General features: G+C 43.5%; 1 protein-coding gene across 2 annotated transcripts in view; it reads left to right on the plus strand.

The window, feature by feature from the left end:
• ZNF469 (zinc finger protein 469) overlaps positions 1 to 22,587 on the plus strand; it is a 255,965-nt gene that overhangs the window by 160,517 nt on the left and 72,861 nt on the right. For both annotated transcript variants that reach the window (XM_060787942.2, XM_060787944.2), the window contains one exon: positions 7,206 to 7,326. The gene's annotated coding sequence lies outside the window, so the exon portion shown is untranslated. The remainder of the gene's footprint in view (positions 1 to 7,205; positions 7,327 to 22,587) is intronic.

Consider the following 22,587-nt stretch of genomic DNA (forward strand, 5'->3'; position numbering starts at 1 on the left):
GGTGAGTGAGTAATTCCTTGCACACCAGCACTCAGCCAATTTGGATGGTTGTCTGTTAGGAAGGCTTTGATGGTGTCTTTCTGCATGGCGGTGGGTTGGATCAAATGTTGTTTTTGTTCTTTTTATCACTTCAAGCTACTGGTGCTGGATTACGCTGCTGCTAATAAGTTACTCTGCCATGCCTTTATGAGGAGGGTCTTTTCTAAATAAGCCCCACTTGCCCAACAGTTAATATTCCAGGTCTGACCAAAGCAGAACAGAGTGGGACCTTGATCTATTGATACAGCCTAGAACCGCATTGACTTTTTAAAGCTGTTTCATCACACTGCTTTACATCGGTGCCCCCGTGGTGCAATGGGTTAAACCCTTATGCCAGCAGGACTGAAGACCGACAGGTTGTAGATTCGAATTCAGGGAGAGCACGGATGAGCTCCCACTGTCAGCCCCATCTTCCCATGCAGGGACATGAGAGAAGCCTCTAACAAGGATGGTAAAACATCAAACATCTGGGTGAACCCTGGGCAACGTCCTTGCAGACGGCCAATTCTCTCACACCAGAAGCAACGTACAGTTTTTCAAGTCGCTTCTGACATGAAAAAAAAAATCACACTGTTGGCTTGTGTTCCACTACCAAGACTCTTAGTATTAAACCAATGTGTTGGCACTGTGGAAAAAAAATAAAGGATAGTATTCCCACATATAGTGGGAATGCCCACTGGGAAAAGAGAATGAAAATGATGGCAAGAATAGTTAATAATAATAATAATGATAATAATAATAAATATACATTATACATATTCTGCTCTTTCTCCCCGAGGGGACTCAGGGCAATTACAGGACACATATACGGCAAACATGCAATGCCGTTATACAATTAAAAAGGACAGATAATACATAAACAGATGGGTGTCCCATCTTTTCCCATCTCCGGCATCTGGAGGCTGTGCTCGACTCCGACCACAAGGAGGTGCTGTTGTTCCATTTTCCTGTAACATTCAGTCTTACTTAAGAGTCACCCTGATACAATTGTAACTGCTCGTTACACAACTCCTCTCCCTACAGAGCCTAAGCTATTCACAGGAGTGTGACTAACAGGGTTTTGAAAATCCCTTCAAACATTGGTGTATTTGGGAATTTTAGTATATCTATTGTTTGTATATTGTTTTATTTCCTACCTAGTGGACCCAAACGTTACAGATAAAGACAGGCATTCACAACAGAGCCCTTAGCTACTCACAAGAATATAAGTAGTCTTGCGTGTGCATTTATAACCTTTTCAAAATCATGTCAATTTGGGGATCTTAGTATATCTATTATCTGTATAGTGCTTTATTTCTTACTAGCTGTCCCCTTGTATTTCTTACTAGCATTGCTGTGGCCCACATGGGGGTTGTGTGGGGGAGGTTAGGCCCAATTCTATCATTGGTGGGGTTCAGAATGCTCTGTGATTGTAGGTGAACTATAAATCCCAGCAACGACAACTCCCAAATGTCAAGATTCTATTTTGCCCAAACTCCGCCAGTGTTCACATTTGGGCATATTGAGTATTCATGTAGTTTGGTCCATATCCATCATTGTTTGAGTCCACAGTGCTCTGGATGTAGGTGAACTACAACTCCAAAACCAAAGGACACTGCCCACCAAACCCTTCCAGTATTTTCTGTTGGTCATGGGAGAACTGTGTGCCAAGTTTGGCTCAGTTCCATTGTTGGTCGGGTTCAGAATGCTCTTTGATTGTAGGTGAACTATAAATCCCAGCAACTACAACTCCCAAATGACAAAATCATTTTTTTGAGTGAAGGACATACTTTGGGTTGTTAGGTGTCTTGTGTCCAAATTTTGTGTCAATTTGTCCAGTGGTTTTTGAGGTCTGATAATCCCACAAACGAACACTGCATTTTTATTTATATAGGTTTAGTGTATTCAAGCATCATAGATAAGAATTACACCCAAAGAAGATATTACGAAACAAGAGAAACAACCTGGGAGATCTTGTTGTGTTGTGTTATTGTTCCTGACGTTATGTATTGACGAAGAATCTCCTGCAACATAGAAATTGTCATTTTGAAAGCTGTAATTTCATTGTATTCTAAAAATATTGACAAACAACTTTTCATTTCACAATAATTGTGTTACTATTCCTGACATCATGAACTAATGAAGAATCTCCTGGAATACAGATATTGTCACTCTGGAAGCTCAAGTCTTTAGGTGCCTTTAATATATTGATAAGCATCATTTCATATAAAAATAATTACTAATTAGTTTAGTTACTGTTTAATGTAAAATTTTCTGTACTATAGATATTGTGAATTGCAATTTACAATTGTATGTGTTTGTTTGCTCCATTTTCCATGCCAAGGAGCTTTGTTGTCTGGAGACTTCCTCCATATCGAATTGCCGGCATGTCCTTATGGGCACCTTTTTATTACCTCTCCGTTTAAAATGGTATTTATTTTTATTTATTTCTGGTATTTATATCCTGTCTCTTCTCTACCCCAAAAGGGGGACTCAGGGATTCTATTTGTTACCAAATAGAATCATATCCTCATGTAAATCGCCTTTTCAATCCATTTCCACTAAAGTGCTAGTTTATGTCTGCTGACCGAAAGCCTGGTCCCATAGCCACGATTTTACTTTCTTCCTGAAAGCCAGGAGGGATGGGATTGATCGTATCTTGCTTGGAAGCGCGTTCAACAGGCGGGGGGCCGCCACCGAGAAGGCCCTGTCTCTCGTCCCATTTCTCTACTCACATTGCTGTTTATGATCTGTTAGGTGAGCAGAAGCTGGACTGACAGCAGGAGTTGACCCGATCTGGATTTGAACTGCCAACCTTTCAGTCGGCAAGATTTTCTACAGCTGGAGATTTAACCCACTGTGCTAAAGCTCGGCCCATGTAATATAAAGTACCATTACAGGTAGATTTAGATATGCTATTAATAAGAGTAATGGGTGATACCAGAATAAAAAAAGAACAAAAATTGTTCAAAAGTATGACAGGCAGTAATTGAGTATGGAAGGAGGGGGGAAATGGACAATGGAAAACTGGAATAGTTATGTATTGTCGAAGGATTTCATGGCCGGAATCACTGGGTTGTTGTAGGTTTTTTCGGGCTATATGGCCATGGTCTAGAGCAGGGGTCCACAAACTTTTTAAACAGAGGGCCAGGTCACAGTTTCTCAAACTATTGGAGGGCCGGATTATAATTTGAAAAAAACATGAATGAATTGCTATGCATATCACATACCTTATTTGTAGTGCAAAAATCACTTAAAAACAATACAATAATTAAAATGAAGAACTATTTAACAAATATAAACTTATTAGTATCTCAATGGGAAGTGTGGGCCTGCTTTTGGCTCATGAGGTAGGATTGTTGTTATTGTTGTGTGTTTTCAAGTCGTTTCAGACTTAGGTTGACCCCGAGCGAGGGCCGGGTAAATGACCTTGGAGGGCCGCATCCGGCCCCCAGGCCTTAGTTTGAGGATGCCTGCATTAGAGTCTTGCTTATCTGACATAAACTGGCTGGCAGAATGTAGGCCAAAGCCTGTTAGAGTCAGTGGGCCAAAGCTAATGTTGCCCTGAGGAGAGCGAGTAGGCCAAAGCCTGTTAGAGTCAGTGGGCCAAAGCTCATGTCATCCTGAGGAGAGTGAGTAGGCCGAAGCCTGCTAGAGTCAATGGGCCAAAGCTCATGTCATCCTGAGGAGAGTGAGTAGGCCGAAGCCTGCTAGAGTCAATGGGCCAAAGCTCATGTCATCCTGAGGAGAGTGAGTAGGCCGAATCCTGCTAGAGTCAATGGGCCAAAGCTCATGTCATCCTGAGGAGAGTGAGTAGGCCGAAGCCTGCTAGAGTCAGTGGGCCAAAGCTCATGTCATCCTGAGGAGAGTGAGTAGGCCGAAGCCTGCTAGAGTCAATGGGCCAAAGCTCATGTCATCCTGAGGAGAGTGAGTAGGCCGAATCCTGTTGGAATCAGTGGACCAAAGCTCATGTTGCCTTGAGGAGAGTAAGTAGGTCAAAGCCTGTTAGAGTCAATGGGACAAAGCTAGTGTCGGTGTGAGGAAAGTAAGTAAGCTGAAGCCTCCTAGAGTCAGTGGGCCAAAGCTGGCATCGTCCTGAGGAGAGCGAGTAGGCCAAAGCCTGTTAGTCAGTGGGCCAAAGCTAGTGTCTGTGTGAGGAGAGTGAGTAGGCCGAAGCGTGCTAGAGTCAGTGGACCAAAGCTCATGTTGCTCTAAGGAGAGTGAGTAGGCCAAAGCCTGTTAGAGTCAGTAGACCAAAGCTAGTGTCGGGGTGAAGAGAGTGAATAGGCCAAAGTCTGTTAAGAGTCAGTGGGCCAAAACTCATGTTGCCATGAGGAGAATGAGTAGGCCAAAGCATGCTAGAGTCAGTGAGCCAAAGCTAGTGTTGCCCTGAGGAGAGTGAGTAGGCCAAAGCCTGCTAGAGTCAGTGAGCCAAAGCTAGTGTTGCCCTGAGGAGAGTGAGTAGGCCAAAGCATGCTAGAGTCAGTGGGCCAAAACTCATGTTGCCCTGAGGAGAGTGAGTAGGCCAAAGCCTGCTAGAGTCAGTGGGCCAAAGCTAGTGTTGCCCTGAGGAGAGTGAGTAGGCCAAAGCCTGCTAGAGTCAGTGAGCCAAAGCTAGTGTTGCCCTGAGGAGAGTGAGTAGGCCAAAGCATGCTAGAGTCAGTGGGCCAAAACTCATGTTGCCCTGAGGAGAGTGAGTAGGCCAAAGCCTGCTAGAGTCAGTGCGCCAAAGCTAGTGTTGCCCTGAGGAGAGTGAGTAGGCCAAAGCATGCTAGAGTCAGTGGGCCAAAGCTAGTGTTGCCCTGAGGAGAGTGAGTAGGCCGAAGCCTGTTAGAGTCAGTGGACCAAAGCTAGTGTTGCCCTGAGGAGAGTGAGTAGTACAAAGCCTGTTGAGAGTCATTGGGCCAAAGCTAGTGTTGGCATGAGGAGAGTGAGTAGGCCAAAGCCTGTTAGAATCAGTGGGCAAAACTAATAAACCTTAGTATGAGAAAATCATCATGTGAGAAAGCTCCAGTGTGAAGGCTGCTGTGTGTAAAGCTGCTGTGCATTTGTTTATTTGTGTTATGAAAACCTTGTTTCAAATTGTGCAACCATATTTTACTACAAAGAATAGCCTCCTATGGAAGAGATATCATTGCTCTGTGTGTGTTTTGTTCTTTTTATCACTTTGGGCTCCGGGTGCTGTGTACGCTGCTGCTAATTAAGTTACTCTGCTATACGTTTATGAGGAGGGTGTTTTGTTAATAAGCTCACTCTCCTAACAAGCTGGTATTGCACTATCAGATATCCACCGGGAAATAGCAGCCAGTTTGGTTTTTTTGTTGTTGTGTCAGGAGCAACCGTTCCTGTTGTGAGAGAATTGGCTGTCTGCAAGGACGTTGCCCAGGGGACGCCTGGATGATTTTTGATGTTTTATCATCCTTGTGGGAGGCTTCTCTCATGTCCCCGCATGAGGAGCTGGAGCTAATACAGGGAGCTCATCCGCCTCTCCCCGGATTCGAACCTGCAACCTGTCGGTCTTCAGTCCTGCTGCCACAGTGCTTTAACCCACTGCGCCACCGGGGGCTCCATAGCAGCCAGTACTGAAAGGTCTAAGGCAGTGGTTCTCAACCCCTTAATACAGTTCCTCATGTTGTGGTGACCCCCAAATCATAAATTATTTCCGTTGCTACCCCATAATTGTAATTTTGCTACTGTTGTGAATTGTAATGTAAATATCTGATATGCAAGATGTATTTTCATTCACTGGACAAAATTTGGCACCAATACCCAATACGCCCAAATTTGAATACTGGTGGGTTTGGGGGGGAGGGGGATTGATTTTGTCATTTGGGGGTTGTAGTTGCTGGGATTTATAGTTCACCTACAAACAAAGAACATTCTGAACTCCACCAACAATGGAATTGAACCAAACTTGGTACACAGAACTCCCATGACCAACAGGAAATACTAGAAGAGTTTAGTGAGCATTGACCTTGAGTTTTGGAATTGTAGTTTACCTACATCCAGAGAACACTGTGGACTCAAACAATAATGGATCTGGACCAAACTTGCCATGAATACTCAACATGCCCAAATGTAAATACTGGTGGAGTTTGAGGAAAATGGACCTTGACATTTGTGAGTTGTAGTTGCTGGGATTTATAGTTCACCTACAATCAAAGAGCATCCTCAACCCCCCAACGATTGAATTGGGCCAGACTTCCTACACAGAACCCCCTTGACCAACAGAAATTACTGTGTTTTCCGGTGGTCTTTGGCAACCCCTTTGATACCCCCTTGCGACCCCTTTGACACCCCCAGGTTGAGAAACACTGGTCTAAGGCATTGACATCTCCGGCCCATCATCTGTTCGGATATCAGCCAGCATGCCAATGACTTAAATCAAGAAACAGCTTCCTAAAATCTATAGAGACGCTTGTAGGAACATCTCAGCAAGCGAGAGTCCATAAGTGGCAGGATAAAGCCAGGAACTTCAATCAGTGGCTGATACTGCATGAGAGGCTCCCTCCTGGGCACACAGATGACTGGGCAACTTGGAAGGCGCTGAACAGTTTGGCACCACGAGACGGAGAGCCAATCTTCAGAAATGGGGCCAAAAAGTGCAGTTCGTGACATGCGAGTGCGGAGAAGAGCAAACCACAGACCATTGACTACAATGCAGTCTGAGCCCTGCCACATGCACAAGGGAGGACCTTCTTATAGCAACACTAGAGGCACTCCAAGTGGACAGCTTCTTGTCAAAGGACATTTAGTATCATGCCAAGTTTTTAACTTGTGGTTTTTAAAATACATTATAGCAGTATTCTCAATTTGCGTCTGACACGATAAATAAAATCTGTAACACGCTGTTATTTGATACGAAATGAAATATATTATCATTCAAAAAACACATTGAGTGTTTCCAGCCAGGTGTCACCCACCCGGCCCTCTGCACATGCTGAGAAGCTGCCTCCCAATTCCAGGTGTCCACCACTTCTGCTCCTTGTCAATCTGGGACCAAAGTTGCCTCTTGCTCCTTTTCTTGCTCCTTTTTGGAGGCCGTTCTTGACTCCTGTCTGCTACTGGCTGGGTTGGCTGTGAAGAGGAGAAGGAGGAGGAGGCTGCTTTGCTTTGCTTTGCCTTGCCTTGCAGCTCCCTCCTTGCTGTGGTCAGTCTTGAAACAGTTCTTCTCTTTGCATTTACAGATTGCTAAACCGCCGGCTGGGATTGTATGCCTTTTGCTGCTCTCTCTAAAAGGAGAAAAAAGGACCCCTTGTATCCTCTAGATAGAAACTCAATCCGGATCCACATCGCATCTATCATGAGGTGAGTGTGATGCTTTATCATTTCCGATGCTGGAAACAGAACCAGACAAAGCAAAACTCTTGCTTCTCTATCTTCTTCTCTTTCTCTTTCCTTCCTCTCTTCTCTTTCTACCACTTTCCCTCCTCCTTTCCTTCTTCTTCTTCCACATATATACACACACATACACAATTTCTCATACATATATATATAGGCATTAGAAAAAGAAAAAAGAAGAATTGCATCAGTCTTTTGGCAGCAAAGGAGGAGGAAAAAATCACTGGAACTTTTTCCTCTTCTCTTTTCTCATTCACGCTTGCAACCCAAATGAAAAGACTTTATTTTTTGCAGAAAACCAGCCCCAGGGATGCGTCTCTGAAGTATTTGAGTTATTTGGAAATGAAAAAAGAACAAAAACAGTTGGGTAATATCCATCTTTCCGCTGGGATGGATTAAGGTCCGGATTTGCATAAAGAGAGAGGGGAAACCGGGTACCAAAAAGGGTCTTGGTTTGGGACGTTTGGGGAAAAAGGGGGGTTCTTGGAGATGCCAGAAACCCTCCTTTCGACCCCAAGGAAGCAAAATCTTTGGAAAGTAAGGAGTTAATGGCTTCTCCTCCTCCTTTCCTCGGCATCTCCTGGATTCATCTGCAAAAAATAAAACAGTGAAGATAGATTTGATCATCTGTTGAGCAGAAAAGCCGCCTTTGATCTGAGAGATGCCTCCTCACTTTCTTTCCATGTCTCTGTCTTTCGGGCTTTTAACCTCTTTCCTTTAACCCTTCTCCTCTTCCTGGCTGCAAGCTCCGCTCCTGGATTGAACCAGAACAATATCAATGCACAGGATTAATTCAAGGTGTTTGGACTTGAATCGGTTTGCTCTTGACATTAAGCAAAGGATTGATTCCTAAGGAAACTGATGCTGGAAAGGGGAGCAAAGGAAGGGCAATTCTGCTTGTTGTCACTGTGGATTATAATTGAATGTACCATTTTCTAAAATTAAATAGCTGGAAGTGAGAGTGCAAAAGATGCCGTTTCCAAAGTGCTTCGGGCCATGTGAAGTCTTTGGGTGGCCTTTGAGTTGCGTCTCTTTGGAAGTGACAAAGTTGGTTGGAGTTTGGCACAGTTGGGTTGCACTGCAGACCGAATGCACATTGGCCCCTCTTTGACTGCCATGGCTCTAATGCTGTGGAATCCTGCGAGCTGTAGTTTTACAAGGTCTTTAGGTTTGGTTTTTCTGGTGTCACACAGAACTACAACTCCCAGGATTCCATAGGATTGAGCCTTGGTGACGATGGAAGCTCCTTCTTTGGAAGCTTTTAAACAGAGGCTGGATGGCCATTTGTCAGGGGTGCTTTGAATGCAATATTCTTGCTTTTTGGCAGGGGTTTGGACTGGATGGCCCATGAGGTCTCTTCCAACTCTATGATTCTATGATTCTAAAGGGGAGTCACATTGCATTCATTCCACAGCACGGAAGAGTACAGTGCCAAACACCCTTCTCCTTCCTTTTACACTGAGCATGTACAGAGTCTCTTTGGAAGCGTCAAAGTTGGTTGGAGTTCGGCACAGTTGGGGTTGCATTGCAGACCAAATGCACGTTGGCCTCACTTTGACTGCCATGGCTCTAATGCTGTGGAATCCTGCGAGCTGTAGTTTCACAAGGTCTTTGGCTTTGCTTCTCTGGTGCTACACCAAACTAGAACTCCCAGGATTCCATAGCATTGAGTCATGGCGGTCAAAGGGAAATCACACTGCATTCATTCCACAGTGTGCCACACACTCTTCTTCCTTTTACACTGAGCATGTACAGAGTGCACAACCATTGAAGTTCTGATGTCTGAAGGTGCTCGGTTTTGAGACACGAGTGTATAATCTGCACCAGGTTTGATGCCAATTTGCTTTTAGGTGTTTAGGACAGCAGGGAGGTCATAGTTTTTGTGTGTTTCCATGTGAATCCCAATAAAGTCAGCCTGGATATAATGAGTTTGAATTAAGTCTGATTCAAGCTGTGGGAGTGAGCCTTTGAGATCAATTGTAGCCAGCCAGGATTAGTTCTGCAATAGGTTTTGTATCTGAACTGGCTGGAAGTGTTGTTATTGTTGTTGTTGTTCTGCAGTAGTTTTTGTATCTGAACTGGCTGGAAGTGATGTTGTTGTTCTGAGGTAGGTTTTGTATCTCAACTTGCTGGAAGTGATGTTGTCGTTGTTGTTCTGCAGTAGGTTTTGCACCTGTCTGGAAGTGTTGTTGTTGTTGTTCTGCAGTAGATTTTGCATCTGAACTAATTGGAAGTGATGTTGTTGTTCTGCAGTTGGTTTTGTATCTGAACTGGCTGGAAGTGATGTTGTTATTGTTGTTCTGCAGTTGGTTTTGTATCTGAACTGGCTGGAAGTGTTGTTGTTGTTGTTGTTCAGCAGTAAGTTTTGCATCTGAACTGGCTGGAAGTGACAATGTTGTTGTTGTTATTATTGTTGATTGCCTTCAAGTTGTTCCTGACTTATGACAACATTTTCCTTTTAGGCTGAGAGAGTGTGATTCATCCAAGTTCAAGGTCTCTAATTATAGTCCACTTCTGGCATGACGTGATTTCCATCTTCTCATGACAAGGAAAAGGCCTCCTGCCCCTTTAAGGAAGGCATCCCTTTAAGTGACTTTCCAGTTGCATCTTCTATTGCGGTTTGCCAGGTTTCTTTTGAATAGTAGACTTGTTTTCCTTTTTGAAAGGAAAGGGTGGTTGCAACATTCAAGGATTCCCTCTTGCTTTGCTTCCCACTCAGCTGTGCAGCAATGGGAATGGTATCTGCAGGCGTAGACTATTTTGGGAGTTATAGTTTCAATAGTCAATGTTGGCAGTTGTCTTTTAGTTTTGTAGTACGTCCTCAGCTCTATATCATGGCATTTTCATGGAGTTAGCATTGGGCCTCTGAGGCTGAGAGAGTATGGGTGTCCAAGGATGTGCAGGATTCGAATCCGGTCTACAGAGTTGACTCGCCTCCAAAAAGTTCAACCTCTATCACGGCACCTTTAAAGTTTGGACTAAAACCCGGAGTGGATATGTCGCCTTACTGTCAATGAAAAAAGTAATTGGTGTTCTAGCAAAAGAGTTATAAAAGCAAATGCTAAATGGACAGCATCTCTCACTCTCAGCAATGTTGAATTCTTAATTTCTTTACAAAATCCTGTTTACTTCAGTGTATTATTTATTCATATCCAGCATTGTGGTGTCATTGTTAGGGAAAAGATAGAGAGCATCTACAGTGTATAATTAATGCAGTTTGACCCCACTTTAACTGCTACCGGATCCTGGGAGTTGTAGTTTGGGGAGATACAAGCACTCTTCGGCGTCAAACCACAACTCTCAAGATCACATTGCATTGAGCCAGAGCAATAAAAATGTATTAATTCTACAATGTAGGCAACTAAAGAACTCTAAAGACCTTGTAAAACTACAACTCCTGGGATTCCATAACATTGAGTGGTGTCAAGTGGTGTCAAGCTGCATTCATTCATTTGACAGTGTAGATCAGCGTTTCTCAACCTGGGGGTCGGGACCCCCGTGGGGGTCGCAAGAGAGTGTCAGAGAGGTCTCCAATGACCACCAGAAAACACAGTATCTTCTGCTGATCATGGGGGTTCTGTGTGGGAAGTTTGGCCCAATTCGGTCGTTGGTGGTGTTCATAATGCTCTTTGATTTTAAGTTTAGCCCAATTCTCTCATTGTTGGAGTTCAGAATGGTCATTGATTGTGGGTGAACTATAAATCCCAGCAACTACAACTTCCAAATGTCAAGGTCTATTTTCCCCAGACTCCACCACATTTGGGCATATTGATGATTTGTGCCAAGTTTGTTCCAGATCCACCATTGTTTGAGTCCACAGTTCTCTCTGGTTGTAGGTGAACTTCAACTCCCAAACTCAAGGTCAATGCCCACCAAGCCCTTCCTGGATCTTCTGTTGGTCATGGGAGTTATGTGTGCCAAGTTTGGTTCAATTCCATCGTTGGTGGAGTTCGGAATGTTCTTTGATTGTAGGTGACCTATAAATCCCAGCAACTACAACTCCCAAATGACAAAATGAATCCCCCCTCCAACCCTACTAGAATTCAAATTTGGTTGTATTGGGTATTTGTGCCAAATTTGGTCCAGTGAATGAAAATACATTCTGCAGATCAGATATTTACATGATGATTCATAACAGTAGCAAATTTACAGTTATGAAGTAACAATACAAATAATGTTATGGTTTGGGGGTCACCACAACATGAAGAACTGTATTAAGTGGTCGCGGCATTAGGAAGTTTGAGAAACACTGGTGTAGATGGACCCAAAGAGAGATCCAAGTGATGTTATTAACCCAGATCAATTCCCTAAATCATTCTTTGCCTACCTCGCAGGGTTGCTGTTTGGGGGATTATGGAAGTTGTAATCCCAAAGAGTCATATTTTTGTCCAATGTATGAGAAAAACACTCGTGGATTGATGAGCCTTTGGCAATGACCTTGCGGTGTCTTCTTTCTTTCTTTCTTTCTTTCTTTCTTTCTTTCTTTCTGCCTTCCGGTGGATCAGGTGTGCTTCCCGCAGTGTTGTCTTTTTCGCCTGTGGGCCTCTGGCAATTCTGTGTGTGCTGGAAAAGTGTCATAAATTACTCCCCGCAGAAATTAATTTTGTATTTTATTTTCCAAACGTCTGCTGCTGGGAACTGAGCCGGGGTCTATGAGGCCGAGGGAAAGATTCTGTTTCCTCAATTAACTCGGGTTTCCCTTCCACCCTCTGACAAACGGAAGAAGGCCGGCGGCTGCTTTTGGGCCTCTGGGTTTGCCAAAGTGCCAGCTTTGCAATGCATGGAGGGGGAAACGTCTGAGTGCCTTAAGCTGGAGAACTCTGAGGCTTTGGGGCTTTGGGGCTTCACTCTTTCTTGAACCCTTTCTTCACTCTTTCCTGACTTCACTATTTGTTTACGTCCACACTGTGGAGTCAACGCAGTTTAATGGCCATGGCTCAATTCTATGCAAACCCAGGAGGTCTAGTTTTGCAACTCTTTTGCTCCGAAGTGCAAACTACACCTCCCAGCACTCTGCATTGCAGTCCATCATCGCTTTACTGGTCGTGGCTCAATTCTATGCAACCTTGGGAGTTCTAGTTTCGCAACTATTTCGCCTTCTCTGCCCAGAAGTGCAGACTACAACTCTCAGGACTCTTGAGTTGCAATTTGGCATTGCTTTTGTTGTCAATGCTCAATTCTATGCCCCCTTGAGAGTTCTATTTTTGGTATTATTTTGCCTTCTCTGCCTCAAAGTGCAAACTGCAACTCCCAGGGCTCTGAGTTGCAGTTTGGCATTGCTTTCGTTGTTAATGCTCAATTCTATGCAACCTTGGGAGTTCTAGTTTCACAACTATTTCACCTTCTCTGCCCTGAAGTGCAATATTAAAATTCCCAGGAGTCTTGAATTACAGTTTGTCATTGCTTTAGTTGTCAATGCTCAGTTCTGTGCACACTTGGGAGATCTATTTTTGCAATTATTTTGCATTCTCCGCCTCGAAGTGCAAACTACAACTCCCAGGACTCTGAGTTGCAGTCTGGCATTGCTTTCATTGTCAATGCTAAATTCTACGCAACCCTGGGAATTCTAGTTTTGCAACTCTTTCTCTTCCACAAAAGGCAAACTACAACTCCAAGGTTTGTCCCTTTCCCCCCGATTTGGGTGCTTCAAAACAGTCAAAACAAACCTATTAAACATCTACAAGAGTTAAAAGAGCTACCATAATAAGGTGAAACCTATTCCAAACATTGTGCACGGGCTGCAAGATCATTTGTTTGTATATTTGTTTAATGTTTTTGCATATTTGCATATTTTAAATTGTGTGGTTTGTTGTAAGCTGCTTTCAGTTTCATTCGGGAGATATAAAGCAGAATATAAATAGCAACAGCTCAGTCTGCCTTTCGCAGCCTAGGTTCTATATCAGGCATGAGCAAACTTTGGCCTTCCAGGTGTTTTGGACTTCAGCTCCCACAATTCCAGGTGTTAGTAATTGTGGGAATTGAAGTCCAAAACACCTGGAGGGCTGAAGTTTGCCCATGCCTGATCTATGGCAACACGTGTTTCCTATGCACTTGGATATGCGCCCCTGGTGGCACAGTGGGTTAAAGCACTGAGCTGCTAAACTTGTTAACTGAAAGGTTGCAGGTTCGAATCCAGGGAGTGGTGTAAGCTTCCGCTGTCAACTCCAGCTTCTGCCAACCTTGCAGTTCGAAAACATGCAAATGTGAGTAGATCAATAGGTACCGCTCCGGTGGGAAAGTAACAGTGCTCCATTCAGTCATGCTGGCCACATGACCTTGGAGGTGTCTACGGACAATGCTGGCTCTTCGGCTTAGAAATGGAGATGAGCACCACACCCCAGAGTCAGGCACGACTGGCCTTAATGTCGGGGAAACCTTTACCTTTACCTTTTATGCGCCTTCAAGTCACTAGTGGACTTGAAAGTCCTCTGGTTTTTCTTGAGCAAGGAAGACTCAGAGGTGGTTTTGCCTAACCAGGACTGGCCCTGCTTAGCATCCAAGATCAGACGGGATATGTTGCCTTTAAGCTGTTTAGTTAAAGACCCCATGAAATACAATAGTCACTCAAATAGCTTTTGAACACTTTAAATGCCTTCTTATGATTTGGTCTGTTTAGTCTAAGGGAAAATTGAGTCCCGACTTGCTCTAAGAATATCTATGCCTATAGGTCAGCAATGCCTTCCTATATGAAATAGAGCCTGCAGTGTTTTTGTAGGTGGTCTCCCATCCAAGTACTAACCACGTTGACCCTGCTTGGTTTCCAGCATGTGCCTTCATGTCACCTGTAGAATTATGGCAACCTCACATATTTCATAGGGACTCATAGCTGCACTGAGTCCCCTTGGGAAGATAGGATAGCCTATAAATAAATAAAATTACTATTATTTTACTGACACAAAAACACAGTATGTCACAGCAAACGCGATCTATATGCTGGATTTCATATCACAAAATCATAAGTCGAACACTCCCCAAGTGTCTAGGACTGTGTGATGTATTTTTGAATGATGCGTGCAGATCCAAGTCAAGTAGCCTTTTGCAGTTGATAGATTGTGATTTTTTCAATGTGTATTTTTTCCAAATGATGGCTGAGATCTTTTGGCATGGTACCCAGTGTGCCTATTACCGCTGGGACCACCTGTACTGGTTTATGCCAGAGCCTTTATAGTTTGATTTTGGGTCCTGATAATGGCTGTGTTTTTCCTATTGCTTTTCCTCAATGCAACTGTTACCTCGTATGGTAACAACAATAATCCAAACTTTTGTCTTTTCCACAATCATGATGTCTGGTGTATTGTGTTTCAAAACTTTGTCAGTCTGGATTTGAAAGTCCCACAGTATTTTTGCATGTTCATTTTCCACTACCTTTGCAGGTTTATGATCCTTTTACCAGTTGTTTAGTACTGGCAGGTGGTCCTTGGGACATAAGTTCCAATGAATCATTTGGGCCACAGAGTTGTGCCTCTGTTTGTAGTCTGTTTTTGCGATTTTCGTGCAGCAACTAGGTTTTCTCCCTGTCAACTTTTCCTTCAGTTTTGCAGTGCTTTGTAGCGCCAGCTGTCAGCTCTGGTTTGTAGTGCAGTTTTTGTGTACTGATTCTTTGTCTGCTGTACTTTGAGAAGTTGGTGTTATTATTATTATTATTATTATTATTATTATTATTATTAGGGTTTTCTTAGGCAAGAAAGACTCAGAAGTGCCTTTGCTAGTTTCTTCCTCTAAAACAGGGGTCCTCAAACTAAGGCCCAGGGGCCGGATATGGCCCTCCAAGGTCTTTTACCTGGCCCTCACTCAGGGTCAACCTAAGTCTGAAACGACTTGAAAGCACACAACAACAACTATAATCCTAATAAGTTTATATTTCTTAAAATTGCTCTTCATTTTAATTATTGTATTGTTTTAAATGGTTTTTGCACTACAAGTAAGATATGTGCAGTGTGCATAGGAATCCATTCATGCTTTTCTCATATTATAATCTGGCCCTCCAACAGTTTGAGGGACTGCGACCTAGCCCTCTGTTTAAAAAGTTTGAGGACCCCTGCTCTAAAATATAACCTATAGCATTTGTTGTTTCCCATCTAAGTGCTAAGCAGGACTGGGCCTGCTTAGCTTCCAAGATCAGATGGGGTTTGGTACCTCATGGTCTTGCATATTCAGCAACATTTCACTATCAAACATCCACTGAAGATGGCAAAAGACATTCATGCAAGCTATGAACCACTGCAGAAGTTTGCTTTTGCTGCGAAGGGCAAGAGCCTGATCTTTTCTTTTGCTGAAATAACCGGGATTTCTGAGACTGTTGGCCGATAAATGTAATTTTTCCAAACTCCGATGCCTGGGACATATGAAAATTTGGAACATGTTATTGGGAATGCCCCACCATTAGCCAAACATTTGCTCACATTGATGGGTTTTTTTTTAGCAAAACAGTAAATGAAGTGGGTGCCCCTTTGACAATGCCAATGCAGCAATGCCCACGTTGTATAATTTTATCTCCTGTATCAAGATAGTTCCATACAGTGGACCACCTTTTTTTGGTATTTGGTAAACAAGGCCTGGGACAGTGGTTCCAAACCTTCTTAATGCTGTGACTCCTTAGTGCAATTTCTCATGTTGTGGTGACCCCCAACCATGACATTATTTTCATTGCTGCTTCATAACTGGAATTTTGCACCTATTATGAATCGTAACGTCAATATCTGATATGCAGGATGCATTTTCATTCATTGGTCCAAATTTGGCACTAACATCCAATACACCCAAATTTGAATACTGATGGGGTTGAGCGGGGAGGATTGATTTTGTCATTTGGGAGTTGTAGTTGCTGCGATGTATAGATCACCTACAATCAAAGAACATTCTGAACTCCACCAACAATGAAATTGAACCAAACTTGCCACAGAGAACTCCCATGACCAACAGAAGATCCAGGAAGGGTTTGGTGGGCATTAACCTTGAGTTTTGGAGTTGTAGTTCACCTACATCCAGAGAGCTCTGTGGACTCAAACAATGATGGATCTGGATCAAACTTGGCATGAATTCTCAAGATGCCCAAATGTGAACACTGGTGGAGTTTGAGGAAAATAGACCTTGACATTTGGGAGTTGTAGTTGCTGGGATTTATAGGTCACCTACAATCAAAGAGCATTCTGAACCCCACTAACGATTGAATCGGGCCAAACTTCCCACACAGAACCCCCATGCCTTGAAAGGACTCGCAAGCATGAGCCTTCCTCCATCTTCATGCACTCTCCCTCGCTCCCACATGCGCACCACTCTGCCATGCGCTGAACACGCCTGCTCTCTCTCTCTCCCCCCCCCCCCCCCCCGGCTTGGAGTCTCAGAAACAGCCCTCCCCTTGGCTGAGAGGCTGGCCAATCACAGCAGAGGAGGGGATTTGGTGGGAGAATTCGCTGTCTGTTTCCAAAAAGGAAGAGAAGGACAGGAGGAGAGGTCTTCAGCCTTCTCTGCCAAAGTGGTTCCTAAGACCATCAGAAATATATGCTTCCTAATGGTCTTTGGCGACTCCTCTGAATTCCCCTTGTGACCCTTCAGGTGTCTCGACCCCAGGTTGAGAAACACTGTCCTAGGAGATGCTCAATAAACCTTGCAAACTGCAGGAAACAAGCCTCAAGTTTAAACTAACCACTGCCCCTTTTGTCCTCTGGTGACCTTAAGATGCCTTTGCTGTAGGCTGATAAATGGGATACAAGGGAAAGGATATCAACTGATTCCAACTGCTGGGTTTTCCTAGGAAAGGCCTTCCTTTCCAGACAAAAGACTGTTTAGATCTTTTGCCCATAAAGGTCCCCAATTGTCCTTTCTTTCTGGCTGCAGGAATCTTTCCCATTATTAGAGACTATTTGTATAAAAAGTAAGGTATCAAAGGGATCCCTTTTCTCCTTAACTGCTTTGGCGACTTCATTGATAAATAAATATCATGCTCTGCAGAAAATGCAGAAGGGATTGGGGAAAGGGTGTATATCTATTATATATCTTAGTCTGAACTTTAAAGGAGCTCTCCAAAGTGCTGAAATCCTCTGCTCTCCAAACATGTTGATGCTTAAAGGAGGGCCTTTCCTTCTATGTGCCAGTTTAGTGGTTGTAATCAACTGGATTTTACTATATCTACAATTCTTCAATTCCCAGGATTCCACAGTATTGAGCCATGGCAGTTCAAGTGGGGTTGAACTAGAATATTTCAACAGTGGAGAAACACCCCTTATTTCCTATTTATTATTATTATTATTATTATTATTATTATTATTATTATTATTTATTAATTTAGGGCTTTTATATCCTGTCCTTTCTCAACCTCTGCAGAGGGACTCAGGACGGTTAACAAAGTGGCACCCCATGGTGCCCACATCAAAACATAAATATGCAATTAACAGCAATGTAATAATAACAGCAATATAAACAGTATAAAACTGTATAAACAATATAAAAACAATATAAAAACAATATAAATCCTATGATGTATTGTCAAAGAGTGTCATGGCCGGAATCACTGGGTTGTTGTGTGTTTTCTGGCCTGTATGGCCATGTTCCAGAAGCATTCGCTCCTGATGTTTCGTCCATATCTATGGCAGGCATTCTCAGAGATTGTGAGGTCTGTTGGAAACTAGGAAAATTGAGTTTATATATATCTGTGGAATGATGTCCAGGGTGGGGGAAAAAAACGTCTGTTGGAGGTAGGTGTGAATGTTGCAATTGGCCACTTTGATTAGCATTTAATGGCCTTGCAGTTTCAAGGTCTGGCTGCTTCCTCCCTGGGGGAATCCTTTGTTGGGAGGAGATTAGCTGGCCCTGATTGTTTCTTGTCTGGAATTTCCCTGTGTTTTGAGTGTTGCTTTTTATTAACTGTCCTGATTTTAGAGGGTTTTTTAAATACTGGTAGCCAGATTGTGTTCATTTACATGGTTTCTTCCTTTCTATTGACATTGTCCACATGCTTGTGGGTTTCAATGGCTTCTCTGTGTAGCCTGACATGGTGGTTGTCAGAGTGGTCCAGCATTTCTGTGTTGTCAAATAATATGCTATGTCCAGGTTGGTTCATCAAGTACTCTGCTGTGGCTGACTTCTCTGGTTGCATTAGTATGCAATGCCTTTCCTGTTCCTGGATTCGTGTTTGGGCAATGCGCCTGCGTTTGGTGGTCCCTCTGTCCACAGATGCATGGTATACGGTAGACTCCTGCAGAAGTGAGAGGATTCCTCTTGTCCTTTGCTATTTCCTGTGATTTGCTGACTCGGTGGCAATATGGGAATGTGGTTCAACATATGGTGACTAAAATGATCAAGGGTGTGAAGAACAAGCCCTATGAGGAGTGGCTTAAAGAGTTGGGCATGTTTAGCCTGAAGCAGAGAAGGCTGAGAGGAGACATGATACCCATGTATAAATATGTGAAAGGAAGTCATATAGAGGAGGGAGCAAGCTTGTTTTCTGCTTCCCTGGAGACTATGACGTGGAGCAATGGCTTCAAACTACAAGAAAGGAGATTCCATATGAACATTAGGAAGAACTTCCTGACTGTGAGAGCCATTCATCAGTGGAACTCTCTGCCCCAGAGTGTGGTGGAGGCTTCTTCTTTGGAAGCTTTTAAACAGAGGCTGGATGGCCATCTGTCCGGGGTGCTTTGAATACGATTTTCCTGCTTCTTGGCAGAATGGGGTTGGACTAGATGGCCCATGACGTCTCTTCCAACTCTTTGATTCTATGATTCTATGGTGACTTTATGAATGAAGGAATTCCAAGGCACCCTCTCCGGTCTTGCAAAGTCATGGCTTCCTCGATTGAAACCTATGTATATATAATATATATATTGCAATCTTCCTTCCTCCTTCTAAACCAGTGGTTCTCAGCCTGTGGGTCCCCAGGTGTTTTGGCCTACAACTCCCAGAAATCCCAGCCAGTTTACCAGCTGTTAGGATTTCTGGGAGTTGAAGGCCAAAACATCTGGGGACCCACAGGTTATATTGTCTTTGCAATGAATCCTGCCACCTTATGATATGGTCAAACCAAGATCTTCGTCATTTTAGTTTCTAGGGAGAGTCCAGGCCCTCTTTAACCCATTTATTTGTCCTTTTAGCAGCCCATGCTATCCATAGAATAGAATCACACAATCTTAGTGTTGGAAGAGACCCCAAAAAGGCCATCCAGTCCACTCCCATTCTGCATTAATTCTACACTATAGATGCACTCAAGGGCGTTGCAAACAATTTGCAGGATGGGGAGTGGGTGAGCGTCGAGGGGGAGAAGGAAAACAAGTACATAGTGATCCATTTCTTCCATCCAAGAGGAAACTGAAGGAAGCGTGTTGCTTTTTCTAAAACAATCTGGTGTGTTTTTCACAGCCCACCAGAGAATCCCTTTGCTTCCCTCCAGGAGAACAAAGATGCAAATATCTGTCTCAGCTTTCCCAGGAAGTCCCTCTTAAAGGGAGGTGGGCGTCCAACTCCTGCGAGGATCATTAAAAATGCCAAACCCTGGGGCGCCTTGTGATGTGATTCATCCTCCAACCATCTCCCTCTGTATTCACAGCCAGAGGGAAAGGGAGATAATGAAGGAACTGTTCAGTTTTATGTTTTTTTTAATGGGGAGAGAAGAAAAAGAATATCCCACCTCCCAAGCTTTGCTGGAACGCCTCTCCTTCCAAAGGGACCCCTTGGTTTCCGCTGTGCATTCTCTTATGGACCATTAAATACTCAAGGATGTACTAGAAGGAGTCAAAAGCAATGGGGGAATTACTTGGAAGGGGCGACCGGGGCATGTTTGGAAATGGGTCACTATGAGTATTTTTTGACTGTGTGGCCATGTTCCAGTAGCATCCTGTCCTGACGTTTTCCTGCATCTGTGGCTGGCATCGCCAGAGGTTTTTACAGCAGTCTGTTGGAAATGAGGAAAGCAGAGTGTGTATATATACACACACACATAATCCTGTGGAATAATGGCCAGAGTGGGAGAAAGAACCCTGGTCTATTCGAAGCATGTGTGAGTGCTGCAATTAGCCAATTTGATTAGCATTGTGTAGCCTTGCAGCTGCAAAGCCTGGTTGTTGCTACCTGGGGGCATCCTTTGTTTCAGAGGTGTTAACTGGCTCTTGATTGTTTGCTGTCTGGAATTCCCCTGTTTTTTAATAATGTTCTTTATTTACAGATTTTGTTAATATTCATGGTTTCCTCCTTTCTGCTGAAATTGTCCGCATGATTGTGGATTTCAGTGGCTTCTCTGTGTAGTCTGACATAGTGATTGTCAGAGTGGTCCAGTATTTCTGTGTTCTCCAATAATATTCTGGGTCCAGGTTCATTAACACCTCCCAAACAAAGGACGCCTGCCTATCTATCTATCTATCTATCTATCTATCTATCTATCTATCTATTGTGTGTATAAGTTTCATATAATCCAGTGTTTCTCAAATTGGGGGTTGGGACCCTGGAGGAGGGGGTGGTCACGAGGGGGTGTCAGAGAGGTCACCAAAAATATATCCTGTCTATCTATCATGACCATGGTTGGATGGCTTTGACTGTGGCTTCCTGCCTGGCTGAAAGCGGTTGGACTAGATGCCCCCTGGGGGTCTCTTCTAACTCTAGGATTCATACACACACACACACACACACATGAAATATATCATAGACTATGTGCTGGTCTATGGCCGAAATAAATGATTTGATTTGATATCATAGACTATAGTCTATCTATCATATCATATCTATGGCTGGATGGCTTTGACTATCTTCCTGCCTGACTGAAGGGGGTTGGACTGGATGCCTTTGGGGGCCCTTTCCAACTCTACGATAGATATATCATAAATATAGTATATCTATCTATCTACCCAATTGGGGCTGCCATCTGGCTGTTTGCTTTGGACAGCCTAGTGCCTTGGGTTGGCCATCCCAAACTGGTCCGTTTATTCACTTTTCCAGTCTTGGAGCAGAATGATGATGCCCATTTCCATAGAATTTACCATAGAATGGCTTTACTCCCACCATTCCTTTTCACCTTTACTCAGTTGGGTTCCTAACCAATAAATCCCTCCATTTTCTGCTCGAAGGCTTCCTTCCCTCTCTTTTTGGGATCCTCTCCCTCTCTCTCAATCAAAGCCTTGAACTGTACTTCAAAGTGGGTTTTTCTTTTTTTCAGAGAGAGTCACATACCTGTTTAAAAATAGCTTCCACTCCTTGCCAAGCGCTAAATGAATTGCAGGGCGGGCAGATGAGCCGCTCCACATGGTGCTCTGATAGAACATCTCTAGGATTGGGCTGCTTGCAGCAATTCCTTTAAAAAGCCCAACTTTCTTACTAGAATGCAGAAGACTCTGGATGAAAACTGTTTGGTATGCCATGCAAGCAGGTGTAGGAAGCCAGGTAGCTATCAAAAGATTATAATATTATAGATATAGATATAGAAAGAGATAAGAGTTATAGTTACGTCCCACCTCGGAGTTTAAGATCCTCTGGGGAGGCCCTGCTCTCAGCCCCGCCTCTATCACAAGTGAGGTTGGCGGGGACGAGGAGCAGGGCCTTCTCAGTGGTGGCCCCTCACCTATGGAATTCAATCCCTGGGGAAATTAGATCACTGACATCCCTCCTTTCCTTTAGAAGGAAATTAAAAACATGGATGTGGGACCAGGCATTTGAGCAATCTGGCAGATACATCATCATCATTTGTTGAATTTTCCCTCTTAAAAAGATATATACAAGAGGCGTTGATTAAAAATTCCCCTTATCCGCTTCCTGTGGACTAAGAGCAATGAGACGGCCCACTTCTGAGTCCTTAAATGGCTTAGCAAGGGGCCAAGAGCGAATTTATGTTTATGTTTAGGTAGTGGCTGCCTCTTTCCTCATGCTTAGTGTTGCTGATTATTTCCCAACAGCTATTTGTAGGAGGATAGAACCCAGCAACTAATTTGTGCAATCAAAGCTCTTGATTTTTTAATGTATTTTTACTTTTTCAGATTTTTTTTTCCAAATAGAAATCACAGTACATGTTAATATTGCTTTCAAAATAACATCAGCTACATGGGTGCCACCTTGGGACACACACTTCTTCCATCTTTTTAAACAACTGTAAACACCTCCCTTGTAGAAGTCGACAGGTTGCTCCAAAAGCCACATGTTGATTTTGGAAATTAGAGTCTTGTCACCTGAGAAATGCTTGCCCTTCAAAAATAACTTCCTTGTTGGAAAGAGGTGGAAGTCCGATGGTGTGAGGTCAGGTGAAGAAGGGGG

Source organism: Anolis sagrei, chromosome 8 (genome assembly GCF_037176765.1).
Source record: "Anolis sagrei isolate rAnoSag1 chromosome 8, rAnoSag1.mat, whole genome shotgun sequence".
Lineage (NCBI taxonomy): Eukaryota > Metazoa > Chordata > Lepidosauria > Squamata > Dactyloidae > Anolis > Anolis sagrei.